A 22,405-nucleotide genomic window follows, 5' to 3' on the forward strand; every position below is an offset into this window, starting at 1 on the left:
ACACAGGATTTGTTCCAGGATTAAACTTTCAGTAGGATTATATTAATATCTGTGCCCGCATCTTGAAATGAGATTCTCAGCGATATCCAACACAAATTGAATTGTATAGATGACAGGCAAATACAGGAAAACAGGTCAGTATGCAACACAATCCCATGGTGCCCATTTTCAGATGCACAATATTCATCTTTTCCAGCAAATGAAAGAATTTTTCAGTGAATCATTTGTAAAGTCAGTGTTAATGCCATTTGTGCCTTTCTTTCTTCTCGTTTTGCAACATACTGGCGCCTAAATCCAATTAATGTATATTCATGTTTATTGGGGAGACCAAACGCAGACTGGGTGATCGCTTTGCGGAACACGTCCGCTCAGTCCGCAAGCTGGACCCTGAGCTTCTGGTTGCTTGCCATTTCAAGACTCCCCGCTGCTCTCATGCTCACATCTCTATCCTGGGCTTGCTGCAGTGTTCCAGTGAACAACAACGCAAGCTCGAAAAACAGCATCTCGTTGACCGATTAGTATAGTTTCGTGATGCAGCACTGAAACAGGCCCTTCGGCCCACCGAGTCTGTGCCGACCATCGACCACCCATTTATACTAATCCTACACGAATTCCATATTCCTACCACATCCCCACCTTCCCTATATTTCCCTATCACCTACCTTTACTAGGGGCAATTGGGAATGGCCAATTAACCTATCAACCAGCAAGTCTTTGGCATGTGGGAGGAAACCGGAGCACCCGGAGGAATCCCACGCAGACACAGGGAGAACTTGCAAACACCACACAGGCAGTGCCCAGAATTGGAGCTGTGAGGCTGCGGTGCTAACCATTGCACACGAGAGCGTGCCGACCTGAATATTGAGTTCAATAATTTCAGTTCGTGACGGCCCCCCATTTTACTTTCACTTTTTGTTATTTTTCTTTTTTACATTTTTTGCATTTTTTTGTATGTTTATTTTATTTCATCTTAGTTTGTTCAGTTTACTTACCCACTGTTTTGTTTTCATGTTTGTACTTGCTGCTGTTCAATTTTCAGTCCATTAACAGTCCTCTCTGTACTAATGCTTTGTCTTTCAACACACCATTAACATATTGTTTGCCTTTGCTCCATGACCTTCTGGTCAGCTATTCTGTGGCCTTGCCCAATCTACACCTTCTCCTTTGTTATCTCTTGCTCCACCCCCGCTTTACTTGCTTCTAACCTTTGACTTTTCTAATATTTGCCAGTTCTGAAGAAGGGTCACTGAGCCGAAATGTTAACTCTGCTTCTCTCTCCACAGATGCTGCCAGACCTGCTGAGTAATTCCAGAATTTCTTGCTTTTATTTCAGATTTCCAGCATCCACAGTATTTTGCTTTTATTCATGTATAGTCTTCCTCAGTTCAATATGAAGGAGCGGGTTGATATTGAGCGGAGCCGCAGTGCATCTCATTTTCAACGCCACCTTGTTAGTTTTCCTGTTACTCGCCAAATGAAGAACAATACAAAGTGATAATTTGGCACGTCTGCCTGTTTCCTTCGCTTCAGTTACAGAATCAGCTGTGTCCGTCTTTAAGGGAGGCAAAGTACTCTTCGCGGCTCTGCGTGACGCTGAATAGTTATGTTAATCTGCATCAATAAACCCAGGTATGTCTCTGTTACTGACTGAACAAAACGCTAATAGGTCTGTGAGCGAATGTCATAACTTAAATAACTTTTTCCCCTCTGCGTGTCATGAACCTTTACCCCTTGTCATAATTGCGGCTGCATGTTCAGAGCTGCGTTGTCAAGGTGCTTAAGACACCAAGAATCTGCTGCAGCAGTGGTTAAATTGAAAAGGATTTTTGCCCCTTTTACCCAAAAAGAAATGTTCAGGAGGAGCATTTTCCCCAAACTTGTTTCCACCGGAGATTCATCATTGCAACTCAAAGAAAGTTTCAGTCACTTGGGTGTTCTGTTCGAGCTGCTCGGAGGTTTAGTGGCCCGGATATCATGTGCCTACGTTTTGCTGAGCCTGTGCTTGGTTTCTGGGGAGATTTGGCCCGGGTTGTGCTATTTTACCTCCCTGAGATGGCCAGTAACCTGTTGATTGAGGCAGCAGACCCCTCTTGCTGCTAGCAGCGAGTAATTGGACAGTGCGGGTCAAAATATTGCGGCGTGCCCCTGTCTCAACGAATGTGGAGCTGGCGAAAGTGAATTGCTGATGTGCTTTTGCCTCGTCTGAAATGAGACTGAGATCAGCTGTTACTCAGCAAGCTAGTGTTGCAGGTTTCTATTCTAATCTGAGCCAAATGAAGTGCAAGTGCTAGGTTTTGAGGAACTTTCTGCAGCATCAGGACTAGAAAGAGGAGCGATTGCAAGGCATTGTGCACACAATGTGCAAGAGAAATAGGACTTTGAGAAATTGTGTTGTGTTAATGGGGAATGTCCATGATTGCATATATCGTGGTCAGAAGTTTGGGTTTGTTTCGAAAATGTTTCTGCCCAGTTTCGTACTGGGGACTTTTTGCGTGTGAGACAAACGTGATCACCACTACACTACAGAAACTCAGCACGGTTGCAGATCTGAGGAAGCTGCAAGTATTGTTAAACTATACAGTCAAGATCTATTTGTGGTGCTTGTTTCATTGAAGTGCAATTCCACTGTGACATTTTGCAAGGCTGCAGAGGTATTGACCCAGCAATGGACGCTCAGCAGTGCACAACACATTGCCAGGCCATTGAGGCCATCGTACCATTGCCAGTTTTTTCAAAGACTTGCCAGTTGGGCCCATTTCCTTCGCTCTGCTTTTGTTTGCCTCTCCTTTCATGCAATTATCCAATTCCCTTTTTTGTCAACTCTCACTTAAGAAACTAAGTTTGTAAGAGGTGGAGCAGCTGCTGCAGTGTCAATGCACAGTGTGCCATCATTGACAAAGATTCCCTTCCCCAACCACTCCAAGACATCCACTTGGGATTCTTGCCAAGTTCTGGATTTCATTTCTCATTATTTACTGATTGCACTGACGCATATTTGTGCTTTTAAACTCTTTATTTTTATCAAATGCGTCCTTATTTTGCTGATTTGCAACATACAATGTGATTACCCGAGCAGTAGAATGCGTAACAGAGGCAGTTAAATAATGGGGGCGAAGCTTCGCTACAGCTATATAATGTCCTGGTTAGACCCCACCTGGAGTACTCTGCATAGTTCTGGGCATTCCACTTTATAAAGTATACAAATTGGCCTTGGTATACAGGGCAGTTCAGATCCAGCAGAATGTTTTCAGAGTTCAAATGGTTAGATTAGGAAGCCATGTCCCCGCTTCCACAGAGACAGCTGTTGGTTTCCACCTGGTGCCTCACTTGCTTCTGAATTTCAAGGTGTAGAATGAAATCAAGCAACGTAACCCAAGTTTGCAATGCATTCCATGCAATCATCAACCACATCATTCCCGTCTTCCTCACCTTAGCTGCACAGCCCTCTAAACGTTGCAATCCACGTCACACAGGATTTGTTCCAGGATTAAACTTTCAGTAGGATTATATTAATATCTGTGCCCGCATCTTGAAATGAGATTCTCAGCGATATCCAACACAAATTGAATTGTATAGATGACAGGCAAATACAGGAAAACAGGTCAGTATGCAACACAATCCCATGGTGCCCATTTTCAGATGCACAATATTCATCTTTTCCAGCAAATGAAAGAATTTTTCAGTGAATCATTTGTAAAGTCAGAGTTAATGCCATTTGTGCCTTTCTTTCTTCTCGTTTTGCAACATACTGGCGCCTAAATCCAATTAATGTATATTCATGTTTATTGGGGAGACCAAACGCAGACTGGGTGATCGCTTTGCGGAACACGTCCGCTCAGTCCGCAAGCTGGACCCTGAGCTTCTGGTTGCTTGCCATTTCAAGACTCCCCGCTGCTCTCATGCTCACATCTCTATCCTGGGCTTGCTGCAGTGTTCCAGTGAACAACAACGCAAGCTCGAAAAACAGCATCTCGTTGACCGATTAGTATAGTTTCGTGATGCAGCACTGAAACAGGCCCTTCGGCCCACCGAGTCTGTGCCGACCATCGACCACCCATTTATACTAATCCTACACGAATTCCATATTCCTACCACATCCCCACCTTCCCTATATTTCCCTATCACCTACCTTTACTAGGGGCAATTGGGAATGGCCAATTAACCTATCAACCAGCAAGTCTTTGGCATGTGGGAGGAAACCGGAGCACCCGGAGGAATCCCACGCAGACACAGGGAGAACTTGCAAACACCACACAGGCAGTGCCCAGAATTGAAACCGGGTCGCTGGAGCTGTGAGGCTGCGGTGCTAACCATTGCACACGAGAGCGTGCCGGACTGAATATTGAGTTCAATAATTTCAGTTCGTGACGGGCCCCCCATTTTACTTTCACTTTTTGTTATTTTTCTTTTTTACATTTTTTGCATTTTTTTGTATGTTTATTTTATTTCATCTTAGTTTGTTCAGTTTACTTACCCACTGTTTTGTTTTCATGTTTGTACTTGCTGCTGTTCAATTTTCAGTCCGTTAACAGTCCTATCTGTACTAATGCTTTGTCTTTCAACACACCATTAACATATTGTTTGCCTTTGCTCCATGACCTTCTGGTCAGCTATTCTGTGGCCTTGCCCACTCTACACCTTCTCCTTTGTTATCTCTTGCTCCACCCCCGCTTTACTTGCTTCTAACCTTTGACTTTTCTAATATTTGCCAGTTCTGAAGAAGGGTCACTGAGCCGAAATGTTAACTCTGCTTCTCTCTCCACAGATGCTGCCAGACCTGCTGAGTAATTCCAGAATTTCTTGCTTTTATTTCAGATTTCCAGCATCCACAGTATTTTGCTTTTATTCATGTATATTCTTCCTCAGTTCAATATGAAGGAGCGGGTTGATATTGAGCGGAGCCGCAGTGCATCTCATTTTCAACGCCACCTTGTTAGTTTTCCTGTTACTCGCCAAATGAAGAACAATACAAAGTGATAATTTGGCACGTCTGCCTGTTTCCTTAGCTTCAGTTACAGAATCAGCTGTGTCCGTCTTTAAGGGAGGCAAAGTACTCTTCGCGGCTCTGCGTGACGCTGAATAGTTATGTTAATCTGCATCAATAAATCCAGGTATGTCTCTGTTACTGACTGAACAAAACGCTAATAGGTCTGTGAGCGAATGTCATAACTTAAATAACTTTTTCCCCTCTGCGTGTCATGAACCTTTACCCCTTGTCATAATTGCGGCTGCATGTTCAGAGCTGCGTTGTCAAGGTGCTTAAGACACCAAGAATCTGCTGCAGCAGTGGTTAAATTGAAAAGGATTTTTGCCCCTTTTACCCAAAAAGAAATGTTCAGGAGGAGCATTTTCCCCAAACTTGTTTCCACCGGAGATTCATCATTGCAACTCAAAGAAAGTTTCAGTCACTTGGGTGTTCTGTTCGAGCTGCTCGGAGGTTTAGTGGCCCGGATATCATGTGCCTACGTTTTGCTGAGCCTGTGCTTGGTTTCTGGGGAGATTTGGCCCGGGTTGTGCTATTTTACCTCCCTGAGATGGCCAGTAACCTGTTGATTGAGGCAGCAGACCCCTCTTGCTGCTAGCAGCGAGTAATTGGACAGTGCGGGTCAAAATATTGCGGCGTGCCCCTGTCTCAACGAATGTGGAGCTGGCGAAAGTGAATTGCTGATGTGCTTTTGCCTCGTCTGAAATGAGACTTAGATCAGCTGTTACTCAGCAAGCTAGTGTTGCAGGTTTCTATTCTAATCTGAGCCAAATGAAGTGCAAGTGCTAGGTTTTGAGGAACTTTCTGCAGCATCAGGACAAGAAAGAGGAGCGATTGCAAGGCATTGTGCACACAATGTGCAAGAGAAATAGGACTTTGAGAAATTGTGTTGTGTTAATGGGGAATGTCAATGATTGCATATATCGTGGTCAGAAGTTTGGGTTTGTTTCGAAAATGTTTCTGCCCAGTTTCGAACTGGGGACCTTTTGCGTGTGAGACAAACGTGATCACCACTACACTACAGAAACTCAACACGGTTGCAGTGCTGAGGAAGCTGCAAGTATTGTTAAACTATACAGTCAAGATCTATTTGTGGTGCTTGTTTCATTGAAATGCAATTCCACTGTGACATTTTGCAAGGCTGCAGAGGTATTGACCCAGCAATGGACGCTCAGCAGTGCACAACACATTGCCAGGCCATTGAGGCCATCGTACCATTGCCACTTTTTTCAAAGACTTGCCAGTTGGGCCCACTTCCTTCGCTCTGCTTTTGTTTGCCTCTCCTTTCATGCAATTATCCAATTCCCTTTTTTGTAAACTCTCACTTAAGAAACTAAGTTTGGAAGAGGTGCAGCAGCTGCTGCAGTGTCAATGCACAGTGTGCCATCATTGACAAGATTCCCTTCCCCAACCACTCCAAGACATCCACTTGGGATTCTTGCCAAGTTCTGGATTTCATTTCTCATTATTTACTGATTGCACTGACACATATTTGTGCTTTTAAACTCTTTATTTTTATCAAATGCGTCCTTATTTTGCTGATTTGCAACATACAATGTGATTACCCGAGCAGTAGAATGCGTAACAGAGGCAGTTAAATAATGGGGGCGAAGCTTCGCTACAGCTATATAATGTCCTGGTTAGACCCCACCTGGAGTGCTCTGCATAGTTCTGGGCATTCCACTTTATAAAGTATACAAATTGGCCTTGGTATACAGGGCAGTTCAGATCCAGCAGAATGTTTTCAGAGTTCAAATGGTTAGATTAGGAAGCCATGTCCCCGCTTCCACAGAGACAGCTGTTGGTTTCCACCTGGTGCCTCACTTGCTTCTGAATTTCAAGGTGTAGAATGAAATCAAGCAACGTAACCCAAGTTTGCAATGCTTTCCATGCAATCATCAACCACATCATTCCCGTCTTCCTCACCTTAGCTGCACAGCCCTCTAAACGTTGCAATCCACGTCACACAGGATTTGTTCCAGGATTAAACTTTCAGTAGGATTATATTAATATCTGTGCCCGCATCTTGAAATGAGATTCTCAGCGATATCCAACACAAATTGAATTGTATAGATGACAGGCAAATACAGGAAAACAGGTCAGTATGCAACACAATCCCATGGTGCCTATTTTCAGATGCACAATATTCATCTTTTCCAGCAAATGAAAGAATTTTTCAGTGAATCATTTGTAAAGTCAGTGTTAATGCCATTTGTGCCTTTCTTTCTTCTCGTTTTGCAACATACTGGCGCCTAAATCCAATTAATGTATATTCATGTTTATTGGGGAGACCAAACGCAGACTGGGTGATCGCTTTGCGGAACACGTCCGCTCAGTCCGCAAGCAGGACCCTGAGCTTCTGGTTGCTTGCCATTTCAAGACTCCCCGCTGCTCTCATGCTTACATCTCTATCCTGGGATTGCTGTAGTGTTCCAGTGAACAACAACGCAAGCTCGAAAAACAGCATCTCGTTGACCGATTAGTTTAGTTTCGTGATGCAGCACTGAAACAGGCCCTTCGGCCCACCGAGTCTGTGCCGACCATCGACCACCCATTTATACTAATCCTACACGAATTCCATATTCCTACCACATCCCCACCTTCCCTATATTTCCCTACCACCTACCTTTACTAGGGGCAATTGGGAATGGCCAATTAACCTATCAACCAGCAAGTCTTTGGCATGTGGGAGGAAACCGGAGCACCCGGAGGAATCCCACGCAGACACAGGGAGAACTTGCAAACACCACACAGGCAGTGCCCAGAATTGAAACCGGGTCGCTGGAGCTGTGAGGCTGCGGTGCTAACCATTGCACACGAGAGCGTGCCGGACTGAACATTGAGATCAATAATTTCAGATCATGACGGGCCCCCCATTTTACTTTCACTTTTTGTTATTTTTCTTTTTTACATTTTTTACATTTTTTTGTATGTTTATTTTATTTCATCTTAGTTTGTTCAGTTTACTTACCCACTGTTTTGTTTTCATGTTTGTACTTGCTGCTGTTCAATTTTCAATCCGTTAACAGTCCTATCTGTAATAATGCTTTGTCTTTCAACACACCATTAACATATTGTTTGCCTTTGCTCCATGACCTTCTGGTCAGCTATTCTGTGGCCTTGCCCAATCTGCACCTTCTCCTTTGTTATCTCTTGCTCCACCCCCGCTTTACTTGCTTCTAACCTTTGACTTTTCTAATATTTGCCAGTTCTGAAGAAGGGTCACTGAGCCGAAATGTTAACTCTGCTTCTCTCTCCACAGATGCTGCCAGACCTGCTGAGTAATTCCAGAATTTCTTGCTTTTATTTCAGATTTCCAGCATCCACAGTATTTTGCTTTTATTCATGTATATTCTTCCTCAGTTCAATATGAAGGAGCGGGTTGATATTGAGCGGAGCCGCAGTGCATCTCATTTTCAACGCCACCTTGTTAGTTTTCCTGTTACTCGCCGAATGAAGAACAATACAAAGTGATAATTTGGCACGTCTGCCTGTTTCCTTAGCTTCAGTTACAGAATCAGCTGTGTCCGTCTTTAAGGGAGGCAAAGTACTCTTCGAGCTCTGCGTGACGCTGAATAGTTATGTTAATCTGCATCAATAAACCCAGGTATGTCTCTGTTACTGACTGAACAAAACGCTAATAGGTCGGTGAGCGAATGTCATAACTTAAATAACTTTTTCCCCTCTGCGTGTCATGAACCTTTACCCCTTGTCATAATTGCGGCTGCATGTTAAGAGCTGCGTTTTCAAGGTGCTTAAGACACCAAGAATCTGCCGCAGCAGTGGTTAAATTGAAAAGGATTTTTGCTCCTTTTACCCAAAAAGAAATGTTCAGGAGGAGCATTTTCCCCAAACTTGTTTCCACCGGAGATTCATCATTGCAACTCAAAGAAAGTTTCAGTCACTTGGGTGTTCTGTTCGAGCTGCTCGGAGGTTTAGTGGCCCGGATATCATGTGCCTACGTTTTGCTGAGCCTGTGCTTGGTTTCTGGGGAGATTTTGCCCGGGTTGTGCTATTTTACCTCCCTGAGATGGCCAGTAACCTGTTGATTGAGGCAGCAGACCCCTCTTGCTGCTGACAGCGAGTAATTGGACAGTGCGGGTTAAAATATTGCGGCGTGCCCCTGTCTCAACGAATGTGGAGCTGGCGAAAGTGAATTGCTGATGTGCTTTTGCCTCGTCTGAAATGAGGCTCAGATCAGCTGTGACTTAGCAAGCTAGTGTTGCAGGTTTCTATTCTAATCTGAGCCAAATGAAGTGCAAGTGCTAGGTTTTGAGGAACTTTCTGCAGCATCAGGACTAGAAAGAGGAGCGATTGCAAGGCATTGTGCACACAATGTGCAAGAGAAATAGGACTTTGAGAAATTGTGTTGTGTTAATGGGGAATGTCAATGATTGCATATATCGTGGTCAGAAGTTTGGGTTTGTTTCGAAAATGTTTCTGCCCAGTTTCGAACTGGGGACCTTTTGCGTGTTAGACAAACGTGATCACCACTACACTACAGAAACTCAACACGGTTGCAGTGCTGAGGAAGCTGCAAGTATTGTTAAACTATACAGTCAAGATCTATTTGTGGTGCTTGTTTCATTGAAATGCAATTCCACTGTGACATTTCGCAAGGCTGCAGAGGTATTGACCCAGCAATGGACGCTCAGCAGTGCACAACACATTGCCAGGCCATTGAGGCCATCGTACCATTGCCACTTTTTTCAAAGACTTGCCAGTTGGGCCCACTTCCTTCGCTCTGCTTTTGTTTGCCTCTCCTTTCATGCAATTATCCAATTCCCTTTTTTGTAAACTCTCACTTAAGAAACTAAGTTTGGAAGAGGTGCAGCAGCTGCTGCAGTGTCAATGCACAGTGTGCCATCATTGACAAGATTCCCTTCCCCAACCACTCCAAGACATCCACTTGGGATTCTTGCCAAGTTCTGGATTTCATTTCTCATTATTTACTGATTGCACTGACACATATTTGTGCTTTTAAACTCTTTATTGTTATCAAATGCGTCCTTATTTTGCTGATTTGCAACATACAATGTGATTACCCGAGCAGTAGAATGCGTAACAGAGGCAGTTAAATAATGGGGGCGAAGCTTCGCTACAGCTATATAATGTCCTGGTTAGACCCCACCTGGAGTGCTCTGCATAGTTCTGGGCATTCCACTTTATAAAGTATACAAATTGGCCTTGGTATACAGGGCAGTTCAGATCCAGCAGAATGTTTTCAGAGTTCAAATGGTTAGATTAGGAAGCCATGTCCCCGCTTCCACAGAGACAGCTGTTGGTTTCCACCTGGTGCCTCACTTGCTTCTGAATTTCAAGGTGTAGAATGAAATCAAGCAACGTAACCCAAGTTTGCAATGCATTCCATGCAATCATCAACCACATCATTCCCGTCTTCCTCACCTTAGCTGCACAGCCCTCTAAACGTTGCAATCCACGTCACACAGGATTTGTTCCAGGATTAAACTTTCAGTAGGATTATATTAATATCTGTGCCCGCATCTTGAAATGAGATTCTCAGCGATATCCAACACAAATTGAATTGTATAGATGACAGGCAAATACAGGAAAACAGGTCAGTATGCAACACAATCCCATGGTGCCTATTTTCAGATGCACAATATTCATCTTTTCCAGCAAATGAAAGAATTTTTCAGTGAATCATTTGTAAAGTCAGTGTTAATGCCATTTGTGCCTTTCTTTCTTCTCGTTTTGCAACATACTGGCGCCTAAATCCAATTAATGTATATTCATGTTTATTGGGGAGACCAAACGCAGACTGGGTGATCGCTTTGCGGAACACGTCCGCTCAGTCCGCAAGCAGGACCCTGAGCTTCTGGTTGCTTGCCATTTCAAGACTCCCCGCTGCTCTCATGCTTACATCTCTATCCTGGGCTTGCTGCAGTGTTCCAGTGAACAACAACGCAAGCTCGAAAAACAGCATCTCGTTGACCGATTAGTTTAGTTTCGTGATGCAGCACTGAAACAGGCCCTTCGGCCCACCGAGTCTGTGCCGACCATCGACCACCCATTTATACTAATCCTACACGAATTCCATATTCCTACCACATCCCCACCTTCCCTATATTTCCCTACCATCTACCTTTACTAGGGGCAATTGGGAATGGCCAATTAACCTATCAACCAGCAAGTCTTTGGCATGTGGGAGGAAACCGGAGCACCCGGAGGAATCCCACGCAGACACAGGGAGAACTTGCAAACACCACACAGGCAGTGCCCAGAATTGAAACCGGGTCGCTGGAGCTGTGAGGCTGCGGTGCGAACCATTGCACACGAGAGCGTGCCGGACTGAACATTGAGTTCAATAATTTCAGATCATGACGGGCCCCCCATTTTACTTTCACTTTTTGTTATTTTTCTTTTTTACATTTTTTACATTTTTTTGTATGTTTATTTTATTTCATCTTAGTTTGTTCAGTTTACTTACCCACTGTTTTGTTTTCATGTTTGTACTTGCTGCTGTTCAATTTTCAATCCGTTAACAGTCCTATCTGTAATAATGCTTTGTCTTTCAACACACCATTAACATATTGTTTGCCTTTGCTCCATGACCTTCTGGTCAGCTATTCTGTGGCCTTGCCCAATCTGCACCTTCTCCTTTGTTATCTCTTGCTCCACCCCCGCTTTACTTGCTTCTAACCTTTGACTTTTCTAATATTTGCCAGTTCTGAAGAAAGGTCACTGAGCCGAAATGTTAACTCTGCTTCTCTCTCCACAGATGCTGCCAGACCTGCTGAGTAATTCCAGAATTTCTTGCTTTTATTTCAGATTTCCAGCATCCACAGTATTTTGCTTTTATTCATGTATATTCTTCCTCAGTTCAATATGAAGGAGCGGGTTGATATTGAGCGGAGCCGCAGTGCATCTCATTTTCAACGCCACCTTGTTAGTTTTCCTGTTACTCGCCGAATGAAGAACAATACAAAGTGATAATTTGGCACGTCTGCCTGTTTCCTTAGCTTCAGTTACAGAATCAGCTGTGTCCGTCTTTAAGGGAGGCAAAGTACTCTTCGAGCTCAGCGTGACGCTGAATAGTTATGTTAATCTGCATCAATAAACCCAGGTATGTCTCTGTTACTGACTGAACAAAACGCTAATAGGTCTGTGAGCGAATGTCATAACTTAAATAACTTTTTCCCCTCTGCGTGTCATGAACCTTTACCCCTTGTCATAATTGCGGCTGCATGTTAAGAGCTGCGTTTTCAAGGTGCTTAAGACACCAAGAATCTGCCGCAGCAGTGGTTAAATTGAAAAGGATTTTTGCTCCTTTTACCCAAAAAGAAATGTTCAGGAGGAGCATTTTCCCCAAACTTGTTTCCACCGGAGATTCATCATTGCAACTCAAAGAAAGTTTCAGTCACTTGGGTGTTCTGTTCGAGCTGCTCGGAGGTTTAGTGGCCCGGATATCATGTGCCTACGTTTTGCTGAGCCTGTGCTTGGTTTCTGGGGAGATTTTGCCCGGGTTGTGCTATTTTACCTCCCTGAGATGGCCAGTAACCTGTTGATTGAGGCAGCAGACCCCTCTTGCTGCTAGCAGCGAGTAATTGGACAGTGCGGGTTAAAATATTGCGGCGTGCCCCTGTCTCAACGAATGTGGAGCTGGCGAAAGTGAATTGCTGATGTGCTTTTGCCTCGTCTGAAATGAGGCTCAGATCAGCTGTGACTTAGCAAGCTAGTGTTGCAGGTTTCTATTCTAATCTGAGCCAAATGAAGTGCAAGTGCTAGGTTTTGAGGAACTTTCTGCAGCATCAGGACTAGAAAGAGGAGCGATTGCAAGGCATTGTGCACACAATGTGCAAGAGAAATAGGACTTTGAGAAATTGTGTTGTGTTAATGGGGAATGTCAATGATTGCATATATCGTGGTCAGAAGTTTGGGTTTGTTTCGAAAATGTTTCTGCCCAGTTTCGAACTGGGGACCTTTTGCGTGTTAGACAAACGTGATCACCACTACACTACAGAAACTCAACACGGTTGCAGTGCTGAGGAAGCTGCAAGTATTGTTAAACTATACAGTCAAGATCTATTTGTGGTGCTTGTTTCATTGAAATGCAATTCCACTGTGACATTTCGCAAGGCTGCAGAGGTATTGACCCAGCAATGGACGCTCAGCAGTGCACAACACATTGCCAGGCCATTGAGGCCATCGTACCATTGCCACTTTTTTCAAAGACTTGCCAGTTGGGCCCACTTCCTTCGCTCTGCTTTTGTTTGCCTCTCCTTTCATGCAATTATCCAATTCCCTTTTTTGTAAACTCTCACTTAAGAAACTAAGTTTGGAAGAGGTGCAGCAGCTGCTGCAGTGTCAATGCACAGTGTGCCATCATTGACAAGATTCCCTTCCCCAACCACTCCAAGACATCCACTTGGGATTCTTGCCAAGTTCTGGATTTCATTTCTCATTATTTACTGATTGCACTGACACATATTTGTGCTTTTAAACTCTTTATTTTTATCAAATGCGTCCTTATTTTGCTGATTTGCAACATACAATGTGATTACCCGAGCAGTAGAATGCGTAACAGAGGCAGTTAAATAATGGGGGCGAAGCTTCGCTACAGCTATATAATGTCCTGGTTAGACCCCACCTGGAGTGCTCTGCATAGTTCTGGGCATTCCACTTTATAAAGTATACAAATTGGCCTTGGTATACAGGGCAGTTCAGATCCAGCAGAATGTTTTCAGAGTTCAAATGGTTAGATTAGGAAGCCATGTCCCCGCTTCCACAGAGACAGCTGTTGGTTTCCACCTGGTGCCTCACTTGCTTCTGAATTTCAAGGTGTAGAATGAAATCAAGCAACGTAACCCAAGTTTGCAATGCATTCCATGCAATCATCAACCACATCATTCCCGTCTTCCTCACCTTAGCTGCACAGCCCTCTAAACGTTGCAATCCACGTCACACAGGATTTGTTCCAGGATTAAACTTTCAGTAGGATTATATTAATATCTGTGCCCGCATCTTGAAATGAGATTCTCAGCGATATCCAACACAAATTGAATTGTATAGATGACAGGCAAATACAGGAAAACAGGTCAGTATGCAACACAATCCCATGGTGCCTATTTTCAGATGCACAATATTCATCTTTTCCAGCAAATGAAAGAATTTTTCAGTGAATCATTTGTAAAGTCAGTGTTAATGCCATTTGTGCCTTTCTTTCTTCTCGTTTTGCAACATACTGGCGCCTAAATCCAATTAATGTATATTCATGTTTATTGGGGAGACCAAACGCAGACTGGGTGATCGCTTTGCGGAACACGTCCGCTCAGTCCGCAAGCAGGACCCTGAGCTTCTGGTTGCTTGCCATTTCAAGACTCCCCGCTGCTCTCATGCTTACATCTCTATCCTGGGCTTGCTGCAGTGTTCCAGTGAACAACAACGCAAGCTCGAAAAACAGCATCTCGTTGACCGATTAGTTTAGTTTCGTGATGCAGCACTGAAACAGGCCCTTCGGCCCACCGAGTCTGTGCCGACCATCGACCACCCATTTATACTAATCCTACACGAATTCCATATTCCTACCACATCCCCACCTTCCCTATATTTCCCTACCATCTACCTTTACTAGGGGCAATTGGGAATGGCCAATTAACCTATCAACCAGCAAGTCTTTGGCATGTGGGAGGAAACCGGAGCACCCGGAGGAATCCCACGCAGACACAGGGAGAACTTGCAAACACCACACAGGCAGTGCCCAGAATTGAAACCGGGTCGCTGGAGCTGTGAGGCTGCGGTGCGAACCATTGCACACGAGAGCGTGCCGGACTGAACATTGAGTTCAATAATTTCAGATCATGACGGGCCCCCCATTTTACTTTCACTTTTTGTTATTTTTCTTTTTTACATTTTTTACATTTTTTTGTATGTTTATTTTATTTCATCTTAGTTTGTTCAGTTTACTTACCCACTGTTTTGTTTTCATGTTTGTACTTGCTGCTGTTCAATTTTCAATCCGTTAACAGTCCTATCTGTAATAATGCTTTGTCTTTCAACACACCATTAACATATTGTTTGCCTTTGCTCCATGACCTTCTGGTCAGCTATTCTGTGGCCTTGCCCAATCTGCACCTTCTCCTTTGTTATCTCTTGCTCCACCCCCGCTTTACTTGCTTCTAACCTTTGACTTTTCTAATATTTGCCAGTTCTGAAGGAAGGTCACTGAGCCGAAATGTTAACTCTGCTTCTCTCTCCACAGATGCTGCCAGACCTGCTGAGTAATTCCAGAATTTCTTGCTTTTATTTCAGATTTCCAGCATCCACAGTATTTTGCTTTTATTCATGTATATTCTTCCTCAGTTCAATATGAAGGAGCGGGTTGATATTGAGCGGAGCCGCAGTGCATCTCATTTTCAACGCCACCTTGTTAGTTTTCCTGTTACTCGCCGAATGAAGAACAATACAAAGTGATAATTTGGCACGTCTGCCTGTTTCCTTAGCTTCAGTTACAGAATCAGCTGTGTCCGTCTTTAAGGGAGGCAAAGTACTCTTCGAGCTCTGCGTGACGCTGAATAGTTATGTTAATCTGCATCAATAAACCCAGGTATGTCTCTGTTACTGACTGAACAAAACGCTAATAGGTCTGTGAGCGAATGTCATAACTTAAATAACTTTTTCCCCTCTGCGTGTCATGAACCTTTACCCCTTGTCATAATTGCGGCTGCATGTTAAGAGCTGCGTTTTCAAGGTGCTTAAGACACCAAGAATCTGCCGCAGCAGTGGTTAAATTGAAAAGGATTTTTGCTCCTTTTACCCAAAAAGAAATGTTCAGGAGGAGCATTTTCCCCAAACTTGTTTCCACCGGAGATTCATCATTGCAACTCAAAGAAAGTTTCAGTCACTTGGGTGTTCTGTTCGAGCTGCTCGGAGGTTTAGTGGCCCGGATATCATGTGCCTACGTTTTGCTGAGCCTGTGCTTGGTTTCTGGGGAGATTTTGCCCGGGTTGTGCTATTTTACCTCCCTGAGATGGCCAGTAACCTGTTGATTGAGGCAGCAGACCCCTCTTGCTGCTAGCAGCGAGTAATTGGACAGTGCGGGTTAAAATATTGCGGCGTGCCCCTGTCTCAACGAATGTGGAGCTGGCGAAAGTGAATTGCTGATGTGCTTTTGCCTCGTCTGAAATGAGACTTAGATCAGCTGTGACTTAGCAAGCTAGTGTTGCAGGTTTCTAATCTAATCTGAGCCAAATGAAGTGCAAGTGCTAGGTTTTGAGGAACTTTCTGCAGCATCAGGACAAGAAAGAGGAGCGATTGCAAGGCATTGTGCACACAATGTGCAAGAGAAATAGGACTTTGAGAAATTGTGTTGTGTTAATGGGGAATGTCAATGATTGCCTCCATCGTGGTCAGACGTTTGGGTTTGTTTCGAAAATGTTTCTGCCCAGTTTCGAACTGGGGACCTTTTGCGTGTGAGACAAACGTGATCACCACTACACTACAGAAACTCAACACGATTGCAGTGCTGAGGAAGCTGCAAGTATTGTTAAACTATACAGTCAAGATCTATTTGTGGTGCTTGTTTCATTGAAATGCAATTCCACTGTGACATTTCGCAAGGCTGCAGAGGTATTGACCCAGCAATGGACGCTCAGCAGTGCACAACACATTGCCAGGCCATTCAGGCCATCGTACCATTGCCACTTTTTTCAAAGACTTGCCAGTTGGGCCCACTTCCTTCGCTCTGCTTTTGTTTGCCTCTCCTTTCATGCAATTATCCAATTCCCTTTTTTGTAAACTCTCACTTAAGAAACTAAGTTTGGAAGAGGTGCAGCAGCTGCTGCAGTGTCAATGCACAGTGTGCCATCATTGACAAGATTCCCTTCCCCAACCACTCCAAGACATCCACTTGGGATTCTTGCCAAGTTCTGGATTTCATTTCTCATTATTTACTGATTGCACTGACACATATTTGTGCTTTTAAACTCTTTATTTTTATCAAATGCGTCCTTATTTTGCTGATTTGCAACATACAATGTGATTACCCGAGCAGTAGAATGCGTAACAGAGGCAGTTAAATAATGGGGGCGAAGCTTCGCTACAGCTATATAATGTCCTGGTTAGACCCCACCTGGAGTGCTCTGCATAGTTCTGGGCATTCCACTTTATAAAGTATACAAATTGGCCTTGGTATACAGGGCAGTTCAGATCCAGCAGAATGTTTTCAGAGTTCAAATGGTTAGATTAGGAAGCCATGTCCCCGCTTCCACAGAGACAGCTGTTGGTTTCCACCTGGTGCCTCACTTGCTTCTGAATTTCAAGGTGTAGAATGAAATCAAGCAACGTAACCCAAGTTTGCAATGCATTCCATGCAATCATCAACCACATCATTCCCGTCTTCCTCACCTTAGCTGCACAGCCCTCTAAACGTTGCAATCCACGTCACACAGGATTTGTTCCAGGATTAAACTTTCAGTAGGATTATATTAATATCTGTGCCCGCATCTTGAAATGAGATTCTCAGCGATATCCAACACAAATTGAATTGTATAGATGACAGGCAAATACAGGAAAACAGGTCAGTATGCAACACAATCCCATGGTGCCTATTTTCAGATGCACAATATTCATCTTTTCCAGCAAATGAAAGAATTTTTCAGTGAATCATTTGTAAAGTCAGTGTTAATGCCATTTGTGCCTTTCTTTCTTCTCGTTTTGCAACATACTGGCGCCTAAATCCAATTAATGTATATTCATGTTTATTGGGGAGACCAAACGCAGACTGGGTGATCGCTTTGCGGAACACGTCCGCTCAGTCCGCAAGCAGGACCCTGAGCTTCTGGTTGCTTGCCATTTCAAGACTCCCCGCTGCTCTCATGCTTACATCTCTATCCTGGGCTTGCTGCAGTGTTCCAGTGAACAACAACGCAAGCTCGAAAAACAGCATCTCGTTGACCGATTAGTTTAGTTTCGTGATGCAGCACTGAAACAGGCCCTTCGGCCCACCGAGTCTGTGCCGACCATCGACCACCCATTTATACTAATCCTACACGAATTCCATATTCCTACCACATCCCCACCTTCCCTATATTTCCCTATCACCTACCTTTACTAGGGGCAATTGGGAATGGCCAATTAACCTATCAACCAGCAAGTCTTTGGCATGTGGGAGGAAACCGGAGCACCCGGAGGAATCCCACGCAGACACAGGGAGAACTTGCAAACACCACACAGGCAGTGCCCAGAATTGAAACCGGGTCGCTGGAGCTGTGAGGCTGCGGTGCTAACCATTGCACACGAGAGCGTGCCGGACTGAATATTGAGTTCAATAATTTCAGTTCGTGACGGGCCCCCCATTTTACTTTCACTTTTTGTTATTTTTCTTTTTTACATTTTTTGCATTTTTTTGTATGTTTATTTTATTTCATCTTAGTTTGTTCAGTTTACTTACCCACTGTTTTGTTTTCATGTTTGTACTTGCTGCTGTTCAATTTTCAGTCCGTTAACAGTCCTATCTGTACTAATGCTTTGTCTTTCAACACACCATTAACATATTGTTTGCCTTTGCTCCATGACCTTCTGGTCAGCTATTCTGTGGCCTTGCCCACTCTACACCTTCTCCTTTGTTATCTCTTGCTCCACCCCCGCTTTACTTGCTTCTAACCTTTGACTTTTCTAATATTTGCCAGTTCTGAAGAAGGGTCACTGAGCCGAAATGTTAACTCTGCTTCTCTCTCCACAGATGCTGCCAGACCTGCTGAGTAATTCCAGAATTTCTTGCTTTTATTTCAGATTTCCAGCATCCACAGTATTTTGCTTTTATTCATGTATAGTCTTCCTCAGTTCAATATGAAGGAGCGGGTTGATATTGAGCGGAGCCGCAGTGCATCTCATTTTCAACGCCACCTTGTTAGTTTTCCTGTTACTCGCCAAATGAAGAACAATACAAAGTGATAATTTGGCACGTCTGCCTGTTTCCTTAGCTTCAGTTACAGAATCAGCTGTGTCCGTCTTTAAGGGAGGCAAAGTACTCTTCGCGGCTCTGCGTGACGCTGAATAGTTATGTTAATCTGCATCAATAAACCCAGGTATGTCTCTGTTGCTGACTGAACAAAACGCTAATAGGTCTGTGAGCGAATGTCATAACTTAAATAACTTTTTCCCCTCTGCGTGTCATGAACCTTTACCCCTTGTCATAATTGCGGCTGCATGTTCAGAGCTGCGTTGTCAAGGTGCTTAAGACACCAAGAATCTGCTGCAGAAGTGGTTAAATTGAAAAGGATTTTTGCCCCTTTTACCCAAAAAGAAATGTTCAGGAGGAGCATTTTCCCCAAACTTGTTTCCACCGGAGATTCATCATTGCAACTCAAAGAAAGTTTCAGGGTGTTCTGTTCGAGCTGCTCGGAGGTTTAGTGGCCCGAATATCATGTGCCTACGTTTTGCTGAGCCTGTGCTTGGTTTCTGGGGAGATTTGGCCCGGGTTGTGCTATTTTACCTCCCTGAGATGGCCAGTAGCCTGTTGATTGAGGCAGCAGACCCCTCTTGCTGCTAGCAGCGAGTAATTGGACAGTGCGGGTCAAAATATTGCGGCGTGCCCGTGTCTCAACGAATGTGGAGCTGGCGAAAGTGAATTGCTGATGTGCTTTTGCCTCGTCTGAAATGAGACTTAGATCAGCTGTTACTCAGCAAGCTAGTGTTGCAGGTTTCTATTCTAATCTGAGCCAAATGAAGTGCAAGTGCTAGGTTTTGAGGAACTTTCTGCAGCATCAGGACAAGAGGAGCGATTGCAAGGCATTGTGCACACAATGTGCAAGAGAAATAGGACTTTGAGAAATTGTGTTGTGTTCATGGGGAATGTCAATGATTGCATATATCGTGGTCAGAAGTTTGGGTTTGTTTCGAAAATGTTCCTGCCCAGTTTCGAACTGGGGACCTTTTGCGTGTTAGTCAAACGTGATCACCACTACACTACAGAAACTCAGCACGGTTGCAGATCTGAGGAAGCTGCGAGTATTGTTAAACTATACAGTCAGGATCTATTTGTGGTGCTTGTTTCATTGAAATGCAATTCCACTGTGACATTTTGCAAGGCTGCAGAGGTATTGATCCAGCAATGGACGCTCAGCAGTGCACAAAACATTGCCAGGCCATTGAGGCCATCGTACCATTGCCAGTATTTTCAAAGACTTGCCAGTTGGGCCCATTTCCTTCGCTCTGCTTTTGTTTGCCTCTCCTTTCATGCAATTATCCAATTCCCTTTTTTGTCAACTCTCACTTAAGAAACTAAGTTTGTAAGAGGTGGAGCAGCTGCTGCAGTGTCAATGCACAGTGTGCCATCATTGACAAAGATTCCCTTCCCCAACCACTCCAAGACATCCACTTGGGATTCTTGCCAAGTTCTGGATTTCATTTCTCATTATTTACTGATTGCACTGACGCATATTTGTGCTTTTAAACTCTTTATTTTTATCAAATGCGTCCTTATTTTGCTGATTTGCAACATACAATGTGATTACCCGAGCAGTAGAATGCGTAACAGAGGCAGTTAAATAATGGGGGCGAAGCTTCGCTACAGCTATATAATGTCCTGGTTAGACCCCACCTGGAGTACTCTGCATAGTTCTGGGCATTCCACTTTATAAAGTATACAAATTGGCCTTGGTATACAGGGCAGTTCAGATCCAGCAGAATGTTTTCAGAGTTCAAATGGTTAGATTAGGAAGCCATGTCCCCGCTTCCACAGAGACAGCTGTTGGTTTCCACCTGGTGCCTCACTTGCTTCTGAATTTCAAGGTGTAGAATGAAATCAAGCAACGTAACCCAAGTTTGCAATGCATTCCATGCAATCATCAACCACATCATTCCCGTCTTCCTCACCTTAGCTGCACAGCCCTCTAAACGTTGCAATCCACGTCACACAGGATTTGTTCCAGGATTAAACTTTCAGTAGGATTATATTAATATCTGTGCCCGCATCTTGAAATGAGATTCTCAGCGATATCCAACACAAATTGAATTGTATAGATGACAGGCAAATACAGGAAAACAGGTCAGTATGCAACACAATCCCATGGTGCCCATTTTCAGATGCACAATATTCATCTTTTCCAGCAAATGAAAGAATTTTTCAGTGAATCATTTGTAAAGTCAGTGTTAATGCCATTTGTGCCTTTCTTTCTTCTCGTTTTGCAACATACTGGCGCCTAAATCCAATTAATGTATATTCATGTTTATTGGGGAGACCAAACGCAGACTGGGTGACCGCTTTGCGGAACACGTCCGCTCAGTCCGCAAGCTGGACCCTGAGCTTCCGGTTGCTTGCCATTTCAAGACTCCCCGCTGCTCTCATGCTCACATCTCTATCCTGGGCTTGCTGCAGTGTTCCAGTGAACAACAACGCAAGCTCGAAAAACAGCATCTCGTTGACCGATTAGTTTAGTTTCGTGATGCAGCACTGAAACAGGCCCTTCGGCCCACCGAGTCTGTGCCGACCATCGACCACCCATTTATACTAATCCTACACGAATTCCATATTCCTACCACATCCCCACCTTCCCTATATTTCCCTATCACCTACCTTTACTAGGGGCAATTGGGAATGGCCAATTAACCTATCAACCAGCAAGTCTTTGGCATGTGGGAGGAAACCGGAGCACCCGGAGGAATCCCACGCAGACACAGGGAGAACTTGCAAACACCACACAGGCAGTGCCCAGAATTGAAACCGGGTCGCTAGAGCTGTGAGGCTGCGGTGCTAACCATTGCACACGAGAGCGTGCCGGACTGAATATTGAGTTCAATAATTTCAGTTCGTGACGGGCCCCCCATTTTACTTTCACTTTTTGTTATTTTTCTTTTTTACATTTTTTGCATTTTTTTGTATGTTTATTTTATTTCATCTTAGTTTGTTCAGTTTACTTACCCACTGTTTTGTTTTCATGTTTGTACTTGCTGCTGTTCAATTTTCAGTCCGTTAACAGTCCTATCTGTACTAATGCTTTGTCTTTCAACACATCATTAACATATTGTTTGCCTTTGCTCCATGACCTTCTGGTCAGCTATTCTGTGGCCTTGCCCACTCTACACCTTCTCCTTTGTTATCTCTTGCTCCACCCCCGCTTTACTTGCTTCTAACCTTTGACTTTTCTAATATTTGCCAGTTCTGAAGAAGGGTCACTGAGCCGAAATGTTAACTCTGCTTCTCTCTCCACAGATGCTGCCAGACCTGCTGAGTAATTCCAGAATTTCTTGCTTTTATTTCAGATTTCCAGCATCCACAGTATTTTGCTTTTATTCATGTATAGTCTTCCTCAGTTCAATATGAAGGAGCGGGTTGATATTGAGCGGAGCCGCAGTGCATCTCATTTTCAACGCCACCTTGTTAGTTTTCCTGTTACTCGCCAAATGAAGAACAATACAAAGTGATAATTTGGCACGTCTGCCTGTTTCCTTAGCTTCAGT

General features: G+C 44.0%; 6 non-coding genes across 6 annotated transcripts; all 6 read right to left on the reverse strand.

Annotated features, from left to right (window-relative positions):
- Positions 1 to 2,457: 2,457 nt before the first annotated feature.
- trnav-cac (transfer RNA valine (anticodon CAC)) lies at positions 2,458 to 2,530 on the reverse strand. Its single transcript has one exon. It is a non-coding gene; the product is annotated as a tRNA-Val (tRNA).
- A 3,409-nt stretch (positions 2,531 to 5,939) lies between these two features.
- trnav-cac (transfer RNA valine (anticodon CAC)) lies at positions 5,940 to 6,012 on the reverse strand. Its single transcript has one exon. It is a non-coding gene; the product is annotated as a tRNA-Val (tRNA).
- A 3,407-nt stretch (positions 6,013 to 9,419) lies between these two features.
- On the reverse strand, positions 9,420 to 9,492 carry trnav-aac (transfer RNA valine (anticodon AAC)). The gene has a single exon. It is a non-coding gene; the product is annotated as a tRNA-Val (tRNA).
- A 3,407-nt stretch (positions 9,493 to 12,899) lies between these two features.
- trnav-aac (transfer RNA valine (anticodon AAC)) lies at positions 12,900 to 12,972 on the reverse strand. Its single transcript has one exon. It is a non-coding gene; the product is annotated as a tRNA-Val (tRNA).
- Positions 12,973 to 16,379: 3,407 nt separating this feature from the next.
- trnav-cac (transfer RNA valine (anticodon CAC)) lies at positions 16,380 to 16,452 on the reverse strand. The gene has a single exon. It is a non-coding gene; the product is annotated as a tRNA-Val (tRNA).
- Positions 16,453 to 19,849: 3,397 nt separating this feature from the next.
- trnav-aac (transfer RNA valine (anticodon AAC)) lies at positions 19,850 to 19,922 on the reverse strand. Its single transcript has one exon. It is a non-coding gene; the product is annotated as a tRNA-Val (tRNA).
- Between the last annotated feature and the right edge of the window lie 2,483 nt (positions 19,923 to 22,405).

Source organism: Heterodontus francisci, chromosome 22 (assembly GCF_036365525.1).
Source record: "Heterodontus francisci isolate sHetFra1 chromosome 22, sHetFra1.hap1, whole genome shotgun sequence".
Lineage (NCBI taxonomy): Eukaryota > Metazoa > Chordata > Chondrichthyes > Heterodontiformes > Heterodontidae > Heterodontus > Heterodontus francisci.